The sequence below is a fragment of the Lissotriton helveticus genome, chromosome 6 (assembly GCF_964261635.1).
Source record: "Lissotriton helveticus chromosome 6, aLisHel1.1, whole genome shotgun sequence".
NCBI lineage: Eukaryota > Metazoa > Chordata > Amphibia > Caudata > Salamandridae > Lissotriton > Lissotriton helveticus.
Genome location: NC_136067.1, coordinates 1944229668 through 1944248997, shown reverse-complemented (window position 1 = coordinate 1944248997; position 19330 = coordinate 1944229668). Strand labels below are relative to the sequence as shown.

General features: G+C 45.0%; 1 protein-coding gene across 1 annotated transcript in view; it reads right to left on the bottom strand.

The window, feature by feature from the left end:
- SCARA5 (scavenger receptor class A member 5) overlaps window positions 1-19330 on the bottom strand; it is a 1132578-nt gene that overhangs the window by 638085 nt on the left and 475163 nt on the right. The window lies entirely within an intron of this gene.

The following is a 19330-nucleotide window of genomic DNA, read 5'->3' as shown; positions in this document are numbered from 1 at the left end:
ATCACCGTTATAAAAAAAACTTAAAAGGCCGGGATCGAGGGGACTGACTTAAAGGGACTTATAACCAGAGTACCTGGAATTATGTGCAGGGGAGAGCAAATGTGTAGAATTACACTGAGTTTTTAGGCAACTTTGCGGAATTCTATGTAGTGCAACTCTGCAAACTTTGCCCACCCACTAGTATTTACCTGGAGCGTTGACAATCCTCTAATCCCCACTCCCCACTCACTTCCTGTCACTAGCACCTTTGGATGCCATGAAAACATGATATAAATATAATATTGCATACCCAAGCATATTCTTAAAACCTAGGCTATTCCACGTCCGATATAACAAATATTTTACGTATCTGCTTGACTTCTGCTGGTAAATTAAAGATGTTTCATGCTCTAAATTCAATGTTTTTACTATAAAAAGAAATGCAGACTAACGAGGTATTTGCGAAAAAAATACATTATGTGCAGATGGTGGGAGCCCAAGTTCGTGACTCCTTTTATTTAACACTTGTGATGTTTTGGAGACTTTGCAGACACTCAAAGGGATGTGTTGATTTCCGAAGGTCATTGGGTAGGATGCAAAGGGGGGCTCAAATGGTAACCTCAGTTCTCCTAAAACTTCCTGAGGTCTGAAGCAAATGAGCAGATTGTCAAGAAAATTGCAGCTATAAACCGACCATGACCTGAAATGCTCTGACTCTTCCTCAATGAAAGTTAAATGTATTTGGAGGGCAGTAAGGAAACACTTTGTGTTCTGAGATGTGTTTAATGGGGAATACAAACATTTTGTTAAAAACCTTTCGTTATGTGCAGTACGAAATTGTATGTGCACATATGGGTAGATAGATGCAGTTAGGACCTAGTCAATGTAACATTCTCAAGCAAATTGAGAGGACTTTAACTAAAAAATTCATATTGTAATAAATTGCAAATAACCCCAGTTTTGCGGCAAAAATTTTAAAATGTGAAAATGCGAAATAAGAATAAATTTGATTTTAAAATGAATGTATTTATGAGAAACAGAAAATTATATTAATAAAATAAAGTTTCAGAGCACACTGTTTGAAACTGAACGCCAATAAAAAAAGAGATTCTGAGCTTCCGAGCCACAGAAAGTGGCAAAAAACCTGGACGGCTTAATGGATGACTCCTTATCCATGCAAGAGCAAGTCAACAGCACGTGACAAATGCTTTGGCTTACTTAAAACCCTAAAAAAAACTCTTCTGCAGGATTCCTGTTGACTGGTGAAGAACCGTGGTCCATGCATTAATCATGAGTAGATTGGTATACGGGAATGCACTTTATGTGGATATGGCTTACTATCTCTTCACCCGACTTTAGTTAATTCAAAATTGTTCAGCCAGGCTTATCTACAACAAAGATAAATTTAGCTAGACATGAGCTTGTCTAAAACCCCTCCACTGGTTGCCAATGGGCAAAAGAGCTAAATTCAAACTTCTCAGCCACGCACATAAAGCACTTTAGATATCGGGCCCAGCAATACTACGTTCCAAACTAGAATTTTATAAGCCAACTTCAAACTTGAGATCACAGAACTTAGCACTAGCCAAGACCAAGCACATGGAAAAAGTAAGAACTGGTGGCCACTCTTTTTCTCATCTAGAAGCGGCCCAATGGAACTTACTACCTCTTGACCACAACCATAATAAATTCAGAAAAAAACCTAAAAACATAGTTTTCTCAGACCAATTTTATTGTAAATGAATTAGTCTACACTGAAGGACCCCTTCCCCTGACATTTGAGTATTCAGCATGAGTGTCTCCAGATAAGGTCACTAATGGGACACAATTTAGCATTTGGGACAAAATCTAGAAAACTTGGCACTGGTGAAAAAAACAAGTAAATCCTGTTTAAAAGACCCCCACTGCCAGCACTTGACAAGGCCATATAGAACTTCAAGAAAAAGCAAGAGAATACTAAAGAAGCAAAATATCAGCCCCCACAGGTAACTGCAAACACATGGGAATTCGTGTGTGTATGTATGTGTTTATGTGTGTATATGTGTATGTGCATCTATGTATGTGTGTGGATGCCTGGAGGCACCCCTGTTATCTGGAAAAGCTATGGAACGCAAGTGTGTATCTGCTTGTGTCTTCCACTGTGTACTCTTGTGTGCATTTGTGTGTGTACTTGGGGCTATGAGTGTGGATGATTAGTTAGAGCTCTGTCATTTGGTGGACACCCATGGATTCGATGGCCATCCCTGGCATAAGGGGCAAGATTACTTACGGAAGCAGGGATCCATGACATAATGTGGCATTCCAGAAATCTGGTGGCCAGACTGGCATATAATGGGTAAGCCTGGTAAATGGTTGCTTACTGCGGAGTGAGAGAGTTATTCTTGGTATAAGGCACACATACATTTCAGCGATGCTGACATCTATGTGAGATTTTTCATTAAAAAGTGGTTATTTCAGCGACTTAAGGTGATTATCACATCCTCAGTATCTGATAGCCACCAATGCCCTCCCTAACATATTGTAGGCAGGCACCTGACACACCTACCATCTACCCCACTAGTATGTGTCAGCAACCTCTGGAATGATATGGGCATGAATGATATAAAATGGTAACACTGAATAATCCCTATCATCATGATAACTGGTGGCAACCCAGTAAGATATATGTCATCCCCATTGTTTGTTGGCCACCACAGGCATCTGCTAGCCATCTTTAAAATAGGGTGGGTACTCCTGATATAGTGTTGGCATCCCTGATGCCAGGTAACCTCACTGGTGTCAGGTGGCCACTTCTAAGATACATGCGCGTCTCAGGCCTGCGGTAGCCATCCCTAAATTGTCAGTGAATGGGTGCTCTGTAGGACTCTATTGATTCCTTTGTAAATACCCCAGGGGCACAGCTTCAAGGAGTGTGTACGGGGTGTACATCCCCCTAATAAATGTATTTTGGGATAAATTGTTGGGTACGAATGCTTTCAGTCGGGTATGGTGCAATATCTGCCGGATTTCATCAGGGTTTTTTACATATGCACAGACAAAAAAAACATACACATTCTATTGCTCTGTTTTCAAAAATCTTCAAAAATGTTGGTTATTTTACAAAATTATGTGTTTTCGCTAACTTAGTAGACTACCAATCCACATTCCTCTCCCTTTCCACTGCCGCTTAAGCCTCTTTTATGCGCTCTCCTTATCACATAATGTATTTTTAACATTATATGCCCACATGATTGTTTGAAGATCTGAAGCTCACACTTCCACCAATCTCATCGGCCAAGCTACGTGCCTGATTTTTCCAGAGAAATTGCAATTTCTTCCAATAGTCACAGTGCCACCTGCACTTAATATACACATGAAGTTGTTATGTGTTTCCAAAAGAGGGTCCTGGTTAGGAGGAAAAGGCAGAAAATACTCATTGGCAATATAGATAGTTCTTGATTGAAGCTGAAGAGCTTCACAACATTTGGGCAGCAAGACACCAAACCTCCCCAGAATCAGTGTAAAGAACAAGTCTTTCATAACGTACAAGACTGAAGAACCTAACAGGGAAAACATCTGCAGGAAAAAAGGATAGACAATCAGCTATAAAAAATATTTAAAGTGGTGATAAGGGCAACAGAAAATAGGGAAATAAATACAAAAAAGGATTCAATAAATCTATTTGAGCTCTAGGCTCTCTTATATAAGAAGTAGAACAGGAAATTATTTTATAGGGAAAAGATTGAACACCATATTAGAGAGAAGGAAGCTCTGGCAGCAGAAACTGTGGCGACCAGTTTGGTTATGAACAAATATAACTCTCACAACACCCATCATCACTAGAAAATTGTGTTGTCCTCGTACGACAGTCACAAGAAGCGGGATCGAATGGCAAACATTCTGCCCTTGACTGATATGGCATCTCTGATTCTTCATACAATATTAGTTCCACCTCCAAACTCTCAGCCCAATATCCAAGACCTTGCTCAGAATGTCCTGCCACCAGTAGAAACCCTCCAGAGGCACACCGATGCCAACCCTCAGTCCTAGTGAAGAAAATGGGGAATCCCTCCTGCTCATAAGGGTACCCACCACCTTACCAACTGGTGATGGGAACTAAAGGCCCCTGACGCTTCCTCCACAGAACCAAGGCCTCTCTCTGGTAAGTTCTGTCTGCAGAAGTAACAAAAGGATGTGGCAAACATGACAGTGAGTGTCCTCTACCACCTACTGTGCCTCCTAGAGATTTGATTGGAATGTCTGGCAAGTAAAGGTCACAAATGGGCATGTGGAGAAGTATCTGCCCATGTAGGCTGCAGGTCAATGTGAGTATTTGGGACAAATGATAAGATAGGGTTTAGGTTCATAAAATCGATTTAGTAAAAATGTAAATCTGTTTTATGGTGAGAAAAAGGGTTGCTTCAGAAAATAGCAAGCTGTTATTCAGGGAAGACGAGATATTTACAGAAAATAAAAAGGCGTTGCAAAGGCTGGTGTAGCGGGTGTGGTTTGAAGAAATAGTAAGATGACTTTTGAGTATAAGCAGATGTATTTGCTTGATATAGAAAATCTAGTCTTTTAGTGCAGAATATGAGTAATTTTAGAAAATGGTAAGCTGATGTTTGAGGAAGTATTTTTGGAGCACAAATGAAACAATGGTGTTTCAAGGCAAAATGGATGCAATTTCAGAGCATGATATAAAGATTCATTAGAAGAATCTATTTATTTATCAAACATTAAAACTACAATTCTAAGGTTACAATGGGACAGTGTATGTTATGAAAATGATATGCTGATGTTTAAGTCAAATCAGTGTATTTGCATTATATCTTTACATCTAATATTTAAGTTGTAATTCATGCAAGGAGTTAAGAAGTCGTTTGAACCCTTTCATAGCCTCTGCTAACCGAGGACCCAATAATATTTCTTTAAAGTGTTTTTGGTGAGAAACCCAGCAAAGAGCACAGGAAATAGTCCCTCTAGTGTGTCAAACAATACAAGCATCGAAATCGCCCCCTTTTCCTTTCTCCCACACTCTCTTGGAATGACTCAGCATTGCTCACTTAATTTACTCGCTCAGTGACATTCTGACCGTCAACATATTGCAGCACTTTGAAAGTTCACGAGCAGTTACCAGATAATTAGTGTTCATCTAATTTTGCGTGAGACCTCCTTTAAGATAGGCAGCTAGAGGAAGAAGATGCTCTCCTGCTGCAGATGAACTCTGAGGGCGAGAGACAGCCGTCCTTAGCGTTAGTGTGACTGGATGTAGACATCTTCTCGGTGTGGGCCATGCAGAGCTAAAGCAAGCATGTACGAAGCTAAAGGTATCACATATCAAATCTCTTCAAACGCAATCAAAAAATACTACCTGGAAGGTGCCTTCAAATGGAGGATGGGAGACTTGAGTAGTCTGTGCCTCCTCTGCAAACTCTATTTCTAAGCATTAAATACATGTGTGGAAACTTAGTTTCACATTATTTTGTGTGAAACAACCAGTGCATATTAAATATTGTGCTCAAAAGGGAGCTAATTAGCTAAGGATTTCTCATTGGGGGATGTTTCCTCTTACTTTGGAAATAAATTATGCGTCTCTTTCGAAAAGACTTTTCTGTAATTTACTCCTGTACTACTCCTTATAATGACTACTTTTTACTAATACTTTCATCACAACAATGTGCTTCGAAAGAGCTTGACATCTTGAATTCTCTCGATATTTGTGAACTAATAATCTGATTGGTTGCTATGGAAAAGTAACACATTTGTACAGCCTAGGGCAAGCAATCGTTAAGATCCCATGCCTCAAACTCCGGCGCAACCAAAGGAACAACATCAAGCGCAAACAACGGAGGCAATGTAGGGCAGCCAAACCAAACAACAAATCAAGCAACGAAAAAGAAAACCTACAAAAGATGGAACCGCCGATGAATTCACAAGTAAGTGACAATATGACCATTGTGAATTTTACTGACATGCAGCTGAGTCCCTAAGAACTATGTACGTTATCACTGGGGTTATCATTTTGCCCACCATGCACTTTTAACTATGCAGAGACCAGAATGGATTTATTTAAATTTGTAAGAAAATTAAAACTAGGAAAAATGTACCTGGTCAATAAACACTAAACGCGTAATCCCCCAGACATCAACATAGGGGAGAGTGTGGAAGCTACAACTATGTCGGTAAGAGAATATGAGCTACAGTGCGACTTAGTAGATCTCTTGAATGAGGGGGATTTGGATGGTACTCAGGAGACTGAAAGTGTAATTAAAACCAACAACCCAGGAAACACTTCATTCAAGCCAAAATCGACATTTAACCCAGTGATGGCACACGACAACATTGACGTATTCAGTGACTTGAACTGAGAGAGCGCAAACTGACCTAAATGTATGAGTGCATCACACTTACCCGTAGTAAGCACAAATCATGAGGAGAAATGCCATGAGTGCTAGTAGTATCTGTAATTATATTCTGAATGTATAGCTAAAGTAGAGATTTAAGTAGAAGTGGAACTAATACAGAAATGTGTGACACTATATGATTTTATTAGATGTGATTATTCCTGAATCCATGTCGTGTAGCTGCTAAAATGTAAGATGGCATGTGGTTAAACGCAGAATGTGGTAGGCCTCAGGGCCAGAGCTAGAAGGTGTTTCTTTTCACGACATAGATTGAATTAATGTTTTGGTCATTGCATTAATGGGCCATGATTTATAGATGTGTTTACTGAATAATAGAATAAGAGTATTAACATGCTTTAATTAATGAAGAAGTTGAATGCTATAATCATTATGAGAAATGCTGTAGGCCTGAAATGTTTTAATATTGATTTACACGTACATGTCTGGGCCGAGAAATGTTGCGAACCTTTTTGGAAGTCTATGAGAGTTGGGTTCTTGGCTGCAGATGTCTGTCTGCAAGAGAAAAGGGAGGATCCGATTATAAATAATATGAATAGAGGTCTGTTCAGTAGACGGCCCAGACATGGAGGAGGGTTCCGGAATGTTTTAAGGGGTATCAGCGGGCCGGAGAAGAGTCTGAGAAGCAAGGTCAACTCCAACGTATGAGGCCCAATACAAAGCAGCATGGAAAAAGCCAGAAGCTACACCACGTGAGGGGCGTCTCACGAGGGGCGTCTCAAATGTTGTTGACTGTTTTGTATTAGGGACAGCACCCCTGGGTGGAGTTAGAGCAGATGCCTGAGGACCCTTTAGAGAGCGGATGGGTAGGCAGAGAGGGGTCATCACTGGAGAACTATAGGTTTTCACTAAGAGACTAAGAGTGAGTGACTTCCCTTGGGGGTCATTCACTGCTGACACCTTTTGTTAGGTTGAGACTTGGTTAAGTAGGGATACCATCTAGAGCAGGGTAGGGACAGCCTAACCTGTGTGTTTTCCTCCAACTTAAATGAAGGAGAGATCTCAATATGCGTCAATGCTGATAGCTTTATTATTCTTAGAACTTGTGCTGGTAATTTCCGTTGCTCGTCTGAGGGCTTTCAGAGAGCACATGTATGTAGTTGGACCTGTGTATCTCGTGAATCTCATTCTGAGATGCCTGTATTTGCAGCTTATCCTAACCTTACAATAAACTTTTGAAAGCTAGAAGTTGTTTGTGATCTTTTGGAGCGGAGTCCTTTATTGGGTGAACTAACTTGGTAAGAGAGGCACTTTCTTCCTTCAATGACAGGCAACAAAGGTTCAGTCGACCAGATCGGGGTTTAGATCTATAGTGATAAGGTATCGATCAAAATCTCGCCCTTCCAGTTGGTAGCTATAGAGGATGGTTGCCTTCTTGAGGACGGTGACCTAGGCCAGGTTAGCTTACCCCAAGGCCCCTAGAGATCGATGATCGGAAGAACCGCCCGCCGAAGAAGATCCGGATGACGTGAGACAGAAAAAGCAGCAGTATCGGTCGAGAGTGAGTATAAAGGGTCATGCGTGTTAGATTGCGGTGTTTTTGTATTGTATCTATGTTGTAATGTCTGGCGGAGTTGAATGTCTGTAGAGTGACTGTGGAACAGGTTGTGAGCGCGCGCAACCGGTGGAAATCTTAAGTGCAAGGAGAGCTTAAGTGGTTCGGGTGTATCGGACACCCAGAGTAATTGTCAAATAGTGTGAAGGGGGTCATGAGGTACCATTGATCACCCGAAAGACCGAGATAGGGGGAACGTAAGAGTGAGTGCGTGAGTAACGGACGCTGGTCGGAGGTTACTGTGTGTGTAAGCAACCTATCAGAGAGACGATAGACATTTCGTCAGTTGTGTTGACAATTACATATAGACTGTGGACGTACAGTCGAGGGAAGTGACCGCTTGGTCGGAAGTAGTCATTTTTCGGTGTATGAATGGGACGCATGCATGACCGGGAGACGAGTTGAGAAAGGAGGGGTGCTGCTGCGAAGCGGAGAAAAGTGACGTCAGGAAGTGTCGCGCAGTGATTGGCTGACCGGAGAAAGACCGCGCTGTGATAGGCCAGCTAGCAAAGACGTCAGAAAGTGTCGAGCTGGGATTGGCCGACCGGAGAAAGACCGCGCTGCGATAGGCCAAGTTAGCAAAGCCGCGTTAGGATTGGTGGATTGTCATCAGGAAGTAAACAGAGTAGCGAGGCTGGATATTGTGCGCATAATTATGAAGTGTTTTAAATGGCTGAGAGCGGCGTTTAAAAAAGAGAAGCGGGGATCGGATGAAGGGGAAGAAGCCCCGCCGGAGGGTACGCCGGCTCGTTACATGGCAGTGAATGTTGGGCTGCATACGATCCTTTGGATATCAGAGTGGAGTAAGATTACGGAAGGAAATGAGGAACTGACGTTCCCGAAGTACGGGACGTTCAGATTAGAGGTGTTACATCGATTAAAATCAGTCATGACCTCAATGAGACCCTTGCCTAGACCGACCCAGTTTGAAGCCCTTGATGCATGGATTAGGGCAGCGCATGAAAAAAATATGAACAGACGACAAGAAAGGGTGAAACGATCGGTAAGGGCAGTGCAGGATGCCAGGTGGGATGCGGATGCTAAAAGATGGAGAGTGCATAACATGGAAGTAAATAAACTGTACCCGGTGTTAGAGGTGCCCGGAAATAAAAGCCCCCTAGAAGAAGATGATGAGAGCGAAACAGAGGACAGCCTGATAAACAGATTATTGACAGACAGGCCACCCCCGTATAATAGAGCAGGGGGAGAGGTCGAGCATAGTGAAAGAGAAAAGGGGGGCAATGCAGGAGAGCATGGACCGCTTCCCAGTTCAGAGTGGGATCCTGAGGCAAAGAAAGAGCTGTCCCAGCCTAGTCAGGTGCAACAGGTAGTCGGGAGGTTTGTGGTACAAAGAGCGCCGGAAACGGAGTGCGCCACATCCTACGGATTACCAGCTGCACTACAGGTACCTGTTACCATAGGTCCTATAGTATCGATATATGACCCAGAGAGAGCAAGAGGGGAAGAACGGGTACGGAAGGACGGAGAAAGAGCAGAGACGGCAAGGAGGAACGATACGATCAATTCCCCAAGTCAGATGCCGATACCCAGAGAGTGGAGCACCCCGATGCACACAGCAGGGGATCCAGGAGGGGATCCTGGGGGCCCTAGATGGCCAGTGGATCTGAGGGGATCTGGACGAAAATCCTTTCAAGAGCTAAATGAGTACATGAAGAAGTGGGATGAGGCAGTGGAGGCTCACAAGAGCATCATAGCTGCAGAAGCTGAAAGGGAAAGTCAGGACAGCAGAGCTCGGACTCACTGCGGGGCTGGGGAGAGCAGCCCGGAGTGGGACTGGAGAGAGAGAGATAGTAGGGGAGTCACCCATTGGGCCCGGAGTGGAGATAGAACGGACCTGGAAAACGGGGGCCCCGGGAGTGGAGGGGTGGCGCGCCCAATACTCAGTGAAGGGGAGAGGAGAACGCAAGAGTATAGAAACAGCTTTAAGTGTACCCACTGTGTGCCCGGCACCAGAGAACTGAATGGGAGTTGTGAGAGGTCGCACCATAGTCCCTGTGATGACGGAAACGAGCGCAGCCCAGGGAATATGGGGAACCCGGAAGGATCGTATCGGATACTGAGCGATACTAGGCAAAGGGAGAGTAGCGACCAGAGGGAAAATAACAGAGAGGAGTACGGTGAAAGGAGAGAAGCAGGAGAGAGTGGGCAGAGCAAGAGTGGGGGTAACAGGCCCGTGTTCCATCACCTTCCAAGATCGGATGGCCGAGCATGGGACCTGGAGAGATGGGAGCAAGGGAGAGCACTCATTAACTCTCCCGAGCCCAAACGTAGAGCTCGGAGTTGGGATGGTAGGGAGACCAGTGAGCCCCCTTCGAAAGACATATTGCGAGCTGAGATAAAAGCCAAGAGACTCGATGTCGCCAGCTTAAGGTCAGACCTGGATGACATGGTAGATGGTACCCTGCCTTTAGAGAGAATGGAAATGTATGAGCAGGATGAAATACTGTATATGGCAAAGGACATCACTCGAAAGGCGAGAGCAATCCATGAGAAGTTAGTCGAACTAGCAGGCAAATATATGGTGGACCTGTCAAGAACCAAAGCATTACAGGGTAACCATAGGCTACATTATACAGATCGAGACCTAGATGAGAGGAGAACGATCGGGCTGAAAACGCACATAAGGGAACTGATCACTGGAATAAGGACATGGAGGGCACTAGATAAGTGGGAAGAGAGGTGGTCCAAGAAAGGGACCGTCAGGAGAAGCACGCTTGGTACGACACCAGGAAGGCTGCAGGGAATAGAAGCATACCCTTTGCGTGAAGTCGCAAATGGGAATTATGTACATGTCCCTTGGAGTAGGGGAGATTTAGCTGCTTTTACCACCTCCTTCCCCAAATTGCGGGAAAGCCCAGTGGAGTGGTACAAGCAAGTTGAGAGATTTGTAAAAATCTCAAAGGTCCTATGGATAGATCTGAACACGCTGTTTGACATTGTAGTACCAGGAGATCTGTGGACAGCATGCAAGGTTAGCGCTGAGTGGCCCACAACGGAGCCGGAGAGAGATGCTAAGACTAATGGGCCGTCCGAGATTGTGATGGCAAAATTCGAGAGAGTGATGACTTGGCTGAAAGAGAAAGTGCCAATGCAAGACATAGATTGGGTCAAAATAGACCGAACCAGACAGGAACCCAAAGAGACAGTTCACGAATATTATGAGAGATTGCTGAAGGCGTTTAAACAGTATAGCGGCTTGGATGTAATGGATCCAAAAGACATAGGGCAATTTGTGTCCAAGTTCGTCCTGGGACTGAGACCGGATATTAGTTTAATGATTCAGCAACACTTGATTTGTTGGCAAAATAGACCCCTAGACGAAATACTGAGATATGCCAGGTACTGCTGTGATGAGATAGACTCCAAGGCTAAGAAACTAAAAGAAAAATTGATGGTGGTACAGATGCAGGCAGCAGGGAAGGGGGGACAGCAGCAACAGCAGCAAGGAACAGGTACAGGAGGAAAGAAGCAGTACAGTCAGAACAGGGGCAATGAGGAGAGTTCCACCTTTAGACCCAGAATAGACATAGCTGCCTTGAAGAAAACGACTAGGTGCCACCAGTGTAACGAGGTGGGGCATTGGAAACGCGAGTGTCCCTACAATGTAGAGATAGGAGAACAAGAGGAAGAGGAGGAAGAGGTCCAGAGCGCGCCTACGAGAGGGGTGACGCCATACCAGGGAAAGATGCTCAAAGGGGGGGGGGCTCCTCCCCGAGCCCAGTTCCCGCAACCTCCCCGAGTAGGGAATATGGGTAAGACCTATAGACAGATGCCCCTGTTTGTAGAAGGAGAAGAGTGCTATTATGTGGACCCATTAACCGGACAGAGAGTGGAAAGAGAAGACTGCACCCTCGGGGCAGCCTTGGAGGTGGACCAGAGGGGACCCTATGTCGAAGCAGAAGTAGCAGGGTGCCCCACGACATTTCTGGTGGACACAGGAGCCACTAGATCCACGATCAGATCAGCTGCAGTTCCAGACCTGCCCATGTCTGGAGAGACCATACAAGTGGTGGGGGTCGCAAACAGGAGAATAACCAGCCAATTGACAGAACCGGTACAGGTGAAAATAGGGAAGTACAGCGATGAGCACCAGTTTGTGGTTTGCGATTCAAGTCCTGTGTGTCTGCTAGGCAGAGACCTGTTGTGTAAATTGAATTGTACAATATACTGTACACCTCAGGGAGTGGAGGTATTGACCAATGATGATGACGCAGACTTCAAAGTTGCAAACTCAAGAATATGCGTGGAGCTGTACCCTACTTTGACAGTAGATGAGCTCCCCTGGGACTTGAGAGAGACAGTGGCACCAGAAGTATGGGACTTCACTGGGGAAGAGATTGGATTGGTCAAAGGGGTGGACCCAGTGAAAATTGTAGTGAAACCGCATGCTGAGTTCCCAAGAACACCCCAATATAAATTGACTCCAGAAACGATTGCAGGCATAAAACCCGTGATCGAGTCCATGATTAAACAGAGAATACTGAAAGAAATCGTGGGTAGTCCATGCAACTCCCCGATTATGGGTCTGCAGAAACCAAATGGGAAATTCCGGATAGTACAGGACCTTCGAAAGATTAATAACATAGTCGTTTCGTGTTGTCCAGTGGTACCGAATCCATCAGTGATACTGTTTCAGATTCCATTCCAAGCTGAGTGGTTCACTGTGATTGATCTTTGTCAGGCTTTCTTTTCGATCCCTCTGGACGAAGAAAGCCATTTTCTTTTCGCATTTAAGCTGGAAGGTCGCGTCCTAACATGGTGTCGTATTCCTCAGGGGTATACAGAAAGCCCATCGATCTTTAACCAGCTTTTGAAGAAAAATCTTGAAAGTCTAGTGCTGCCCCAGAAGTCAGTTCTGGTCCAGTACATAGACGACCTCCTCGTGGCGTCAGAAACAGAAGAAGCTTGCAGGGAGGACTCCATTGCTTTGTTAAATCACCTAGCTGCCAATGGGCACAAGGTGTCCCCGGGAAAGTTGCAGTACTGCCTGACAGAAGTGCAGTACTTGGGACACAGAATAGAGAAAGGCAAACGAAAGGTGTCACCAGACAGGATAGAGGCGATCATGAAAATGAATGCGCCTAAAACACAGAGAGAGGTCAGGATGTTCTTAGGGATGGTGGGTTATTGCCGACAGTGGATCGCGAACTTTTCACTGAAAGCAAAGCCCTTGCAAAAACTGACGCATAAGGAGGTGAGCGATCCGGTACCATGGGACAAAGACTGTTTGATGGCATTCCTACAGCTGCGAGAGGACCTGTGTCGTGCTCCGGCATTGGGAATGCCTGATTACAATAAACCATTTTTGCTTTACTGTTGTGAGAGAGAAGGTTGCGCGTTGTCTGTGTTAGTCCAAATCCATGGGAATGCCCGTAGACCAGTTGCTTATTTCTCGGCTACTTTAGACCCAGTAGCCGCAGCGTTGCCCGGATGTCTCAAATCCGTTGCTGCAACGGGTGTCAGCATTGAGAGATGTGAAAATATCGTCATGGGGCACCCGTTAGAGGTGTGCGTGCCCCATTCTGTTGAACTGTTGATGACCAGGACCAAAACACAGCATCTGACCAACAGCAGGCTCACGCGCTATGAGCAAGTTATTCTTGCTGCAGAGAATGTGACCCTCAGGAGATGCTCTGTTTTGAACCCTGCCACCTTGATGCCACTCCCAAATGATATCGAGGATGATGATGAATGTACAGACCATGACTGCCTCGATGTGACTGAACTATGCACCAAACCCAGACCTGACATCGTAGATGAGCCACTGACCGACCCAGACGAAATTTTCTTTGTCGATGGCTCATGTGTAAGAGACGAAGTTGGGCAGTTGAGAGCAGCTTACGCTGTTTGTACAATTACTGGAGTTGTAGAAGCTGGGTGCCTGGAAGGAGTACACTCCGCTCAGGTAGCCGAGATTATTGCCTTGACACGTGCTTGCTTGGCAAGCAATCAAATTCGAGTCACCATATACACCGACAGCCAATATGGTTATGGGGTGGTTCATGATTACGGGCAGTTATGGTCTCAAAGAGGGTTCATGACCTCTTCAGGCTCTCCCATTCGCAATGGAGAGTTTGTGCGCCTGTTGTTAGAGGCGTTGCAATGTCCAGCAGGTATCGCAGTTGTAAAGTGCACCGCACATACCAGAAATGAGGACTTCGTCTCGAAAGGCAATAGATATGCCGACGAAGTCGCGCGGTATTGCGCAGAACAAGGGTACTCTTTCACAGAGGTGGAAGTGGGTGGAATAAATGTAAGGACTGAATTAGCCATGATATTGGAAACTGTTGATACTTGGGACGAACTGGCAAACATGCAAGAAAATGCTCCTGATTTTGAAAAAGAAACATGGGAAAAAGCAGGATGTGTAGTGGGTGAGTCCCATTTTTGGGTCTCAGCAGACGGCAGAGCAGTGTTGCCCAATGAGATGGTGAGCCCAATGGCCAGACACATACATGGTCCCGTACACCTAGGGAGAGATGCTATGCTGAGAGTGTTTAGACAGACTTGGTACAATCCTAAGTTTAGAATAGCAGCAGAAGCAGTGTGCCAGCGTTGTGTGACCTGTCAGCAGCTGAACGTAGGGAAAAGAACACCAGTTGCACTGAGTCACATAGGAAGGTCTGGAGGTCCATTCAATCGAATGCAGATAGATTTCATTGAAATGCCGAGGTGCAACCGCCTCCGCTATGTCCTGGTGGTTGTTTGTATATTCTCCAGATGGGTTGAGGCATACCCTACACGTAGGTGCGACACCCTCACAGTGGCCAAGTTACTGCTTAGGGAACTCATTCCGCGCTTCGGGGTGCCGGCCTCTTTGGAATCAGATAGGGGAACGCATTTCAACAGCGAGCTTGTGAAGATGATTTGTGCGGCTCTGAACATAGATCAGAAATTGCATTGCAGTTACCGACCAGAAGCCTCAGGAATTGTGGAGCAGATCAATGGCACGATCAAAGCCAGAATTGCAAAAGTGTGTTCCTCAACGACCCTGAGTTGGCCTGACGCCCTGCCATTGGTCCTCATGAGCCTTCGTAGTACCCCAGACAGAAGAACGGGGTTGTCACCACATGAGGTGTTAATGGGGAGAGCAATGAGGCTGCCATCTGTCCCAACTACTGCACTGTTAAATATCACAGATGATATGATCCTGGACTATTGTAAGGGGCTGTCTGACGCCATTCATTCTGTGTCCCTTCAGGTGCAGGCTGCCGAGGTTCCATCGTGCCAGGGCCCGTGCCATGACCTGTACCCTGGGGACTGGGTCCTGGTGAAAAAACATGTGAGAAGAAGCTGCTTGGATGTTCGTTGGCGTGGGCCCTTCCAGATCATCCTGATCGCGAACACGGCTGTGAAGGTGGGAGGCCTGCCCAATTGGATCCACGCGTCACATACGCGAAGGGTTCCAGCACCTCGGGAAGAAACAGCTCCTCTCTCGGATAGACGTCCAGCAGAGGACCGAGAAGCCATAGAGGGGGCTAGCCAAGCTGTAGAGGTGCCAGCGGAAGCAGGGAACGAGTCTGACCAAGCTGAGGACGGTCAGTACAACAGCGAAACAGACGACGCTACAGAAGGAGAAAGTAGCTGGGAGTACGAGTCAGACACTGACAGGTCTGACAGAGAGCGAGAACAGACAAGAAGGAGAAGGAGTAGAAGGGCACGTGGAGAAGCTAATTGGCCGCAAAGAAGGAGCTCTAGCCTGAGGTCAACTCCAGAGATAACCCTTCCTCCGATATCAGAAGACTCAGACCCGGAAGAAGGTGCTCAGGGCGCGGAAGCACCGGACCGAAGAAGGTCAAGAAGAGTGCGTGTGCCTAGCAGAAGATACTCCACCCCTGAGTGGACATATCTGGCGACAAATGTCTTTGAAACAGGAGACAGGGAGGATTCGAGCGGTGGTGGTGTCCAGTTCTGAGCCCATCGTCACCGTGGAAATACGACTGTTGGTACCCGGAGTCGAACAAGAAGGGTCACTAACATTCATGCTCCCCAGACCTCCCCGCCTCAGCAAGTTAAAACACATGTTTCTCTCAGAATTGCAATTCCCCGACTTTGGTACAACGATAACAGCCCATGAAGAGCACAATCTTCGTTTGGAAATACTGAACTTTGCTATCGAAGCTGCAGGCACAAACCTGATAGTAGATGCTTAAAGGACTTTGTAAATAAAGCGAGCAGAACAAGAAGATTACCTAGCGCCCAGGAAGCAGAGAATATTAGGGACTTTCCCTTGAGTTGATGGAGAAGGGCTAGGGTTGTCTGTATTGAACTGTTAAAGGACCTTTGCGAAGAAGGTTGTCAGCTTCCAGTTGTGTGGATTTTAAAGACAAAAAGAGTAAAAAGAGACTGTAAAGGAACGAGAAGAAAAGAACTTTGTGCCAAGATAAGAGAGAGCCATATTGTCTGACGAAATGGAGGCCGGCACCCAGAACCGCAGAGCTAAATGTATAATAGGTACACTAATAGTAGGAGTGATAATATTAATAGCTTTAGTGGTAACAATTTCTTATGTAAAGGGACATGAGGAAGAGGCGAAGGTAACTGATGTGAAATCTGTAGAAACGCTTACACCCACTGTTGCTGGTGAGAAAAGGGAAAACACTCAAGAGAAAGCGTTATTAGCTGCAGAAGCCCGCAGGTTACACGTAGATGAGTCCCAAGGAGACTTTAGGTCAAATGCTTATGCTAAACTCTTATATGAATACGTGGATGCCATGGAGGTTAAGGACTGTTACGTCTGCATGCAGTTGCCGGCGTCTGTAGATGAAGGCATTAGATATCATCACCTCCCGCTGACATATGGCATTACATGTAGCTTATTGCTTAGTATATTTTATGGGAGAGATAGTTTTGAATACTATTTCTCCAACTATGATTCAGTGTTGCCAGAAGTCCCAAATTATAAGCAGATGAATAAATGGGACTACTGGAAGAGTGAAGACAGATTGGCCAAGTTCTTCATTCCTTGGATTACCTTAGATACTTCACATGCCCGTAGAAATAACCTGACATGCAAAGTGTCAGAAGTCGAGAAGAAGTTCATAGGGCAGGTGGATGATCGTTACAGGAGACAAAAGATTTTGAAAAAATCAGGACAATGGAAAACAGATTGGACCGAGGAAGAGAAGGCACACAAGAGAAAGGGTAGTAGTGGTCCAATAGCTTTAGATAAGACGCAGAAAGGAAAGCTATGTCTTCACCGAGCCAAAACGTATTACGAAAATGTATACGTGGGAGAAGTCAGTTGTGAACATGCTTTCAATATAGAGTACTATACTAAAGATTTCCTGAAGGGAATGCAAGTGATTCCAAATGTGTATTTTGTATGTGGAAGAAATGCCTACGTGAGACTACTTGACAACTGGTATGGATCATGTTACCTAGCAATTGTCTTCCCCAAAATATATCATGCACAAGACTTAGAGATCATCGAGGGCAAGACATCATCGAGGGGAAGGAGAGATATAGGAGATGCAGAAATGGTTGGAGATGTCTTTGGAGCTATGTTCCCTCTTTTGGGACTAATCCTTAATGATGTTAAAATTAGACGACTGGCAACAGTCGTCGACAGGTTGTCTGCCAGCACTGCTCAGTCCTTAATGCTGGTAGAAGGAGAGATGCAATCGATAAGGGCTATGGTTCTTCAGAACCGTCTTGCGTTAGACGTCCTACTAGCAAAAGAGGGCGGAGTCTGTAAGGCTTTGAAGGTCCAGGAATGTTGTACTTACATTCCAGACAATTCGAAGCCCCTTGAGAAAGTTATTAGGAACATAACTGATATTCACAAGGAGATCGAAGACTTGAGTAGAGAAAATGTCTGGGAAAAGGTGGGCCACGGAATGAGTGAAGTTGGAGGGTGGATCTCCACCCTAGGCAAAAGCTTTGTGTGGTATATACTAAAACCTATCATCATAATATTGATCTGTGGGATCATATTGTGGGGATTGGTGAGGGTATTCAAATGGTACAGAGCAAGAAGGTCAGAAAGGGCCCAAAGAGAGCAGCTGCAGAGATTGGCTGCCATACAAGATAATCAGTACAGGAGTCTGAGGGCTCTGGAAACGCAGAGACAAGTTATGCTAGCAATAACTGCAGTTTAAATGTTAGTGATGACCCCGAGAGGTCATCAAAGGGGGGAACTGAGAGAGCGCAAACTGACCTAAATGTATGAGTGCATCACACTTACCCGTAGTAAGCACAAATCATGAGGAGAAATGCCATGAGTGCTAGTAGTATCTGTAATTATATTCTGAATGTATAGCTAAAGTAGAGATTTAAGTAGAAGTGGAACTAATACAGAAATGTGTGACACTATATGATTTTATTAGATGTGATTATTCCTGAATCCATGTCGTGTAGCTGCTAAAATGTAAGATGGCATGTGGTTAAACGCAGAATGTGGTAGGCCTCAGGGCCAGAGCTAGAAGGTGTTTCTTTTCACGACATAGATTGAATTAATGTTTTGGTCATTGCATTAATGGGCCATGATTTATAGATGTGTTTACTGAATAATAGAATAAGAGTATTAACATGCTTTAATTAATGAAGAAGTTGAATGCTATAATCATTATGAGAAATGCTGTAGGCCTGAAATGTTTTAATATTGATTTACACGTACATGTCTGGGCCGAGAAATGTTGCGAACCTTTTTGGAAGTCTATGAGAGTTGGGTTCTTGGCTGCAGATGTCTGTCTGCAAGAGAAAAGGGAGGATCCGATTATAAATAATATGAATAGAGGTCTGTTCAGTAGACGGCCCAGACATGGAGGAGGGTTCCGGAATGTTTTAAGGGGTATCAGCGGGCCGGAGAAGAGTCTGAGAAGCAAGGTCAACTCCAACGTATGAGGCCCAATACAAAGCAGCATGGAAAAAGCCAGAAGCTACACCACGTGAGGGGCGTCTCACGAGGGGCGTCTCAAATGTTGTTGACTGTTTTGTATTAGGGACAGCACCCCTGGGTGGAGTTAGAGCAGATGCCTGAGGACCCTTTAGAGAGCGGATGGGTAGGCAGAGAGGGGTCATGACTGGAGAACTATAGGTTTTCACTAAGAGACTAAGAGTGAGTGACTTCCCTTGGGGGTCATTCACTGCTGACACCTTTTGTTAGGTTGAGACTTGGTTAAGTAGAGATACCATCTAGAGCAGGGTAGGGACAGCCTAACCTGTGTGTTTTCCTCCAACTTAAATGAAGGAGAGATCTCAATATGCGTCAATGCTGATAGCTTTATTATTCTTAGAACTTGTGCTGGTAATTTCCGTTGCTCGTCTGAGGGCTTTCAGAGAGCACATGTATGTAGTTGGACCTGTGTATCTCGTGAATCTCATTCTGAGATGCCTGTATTTGCAGCTTATCCTAACCTTACAATAAACTTTT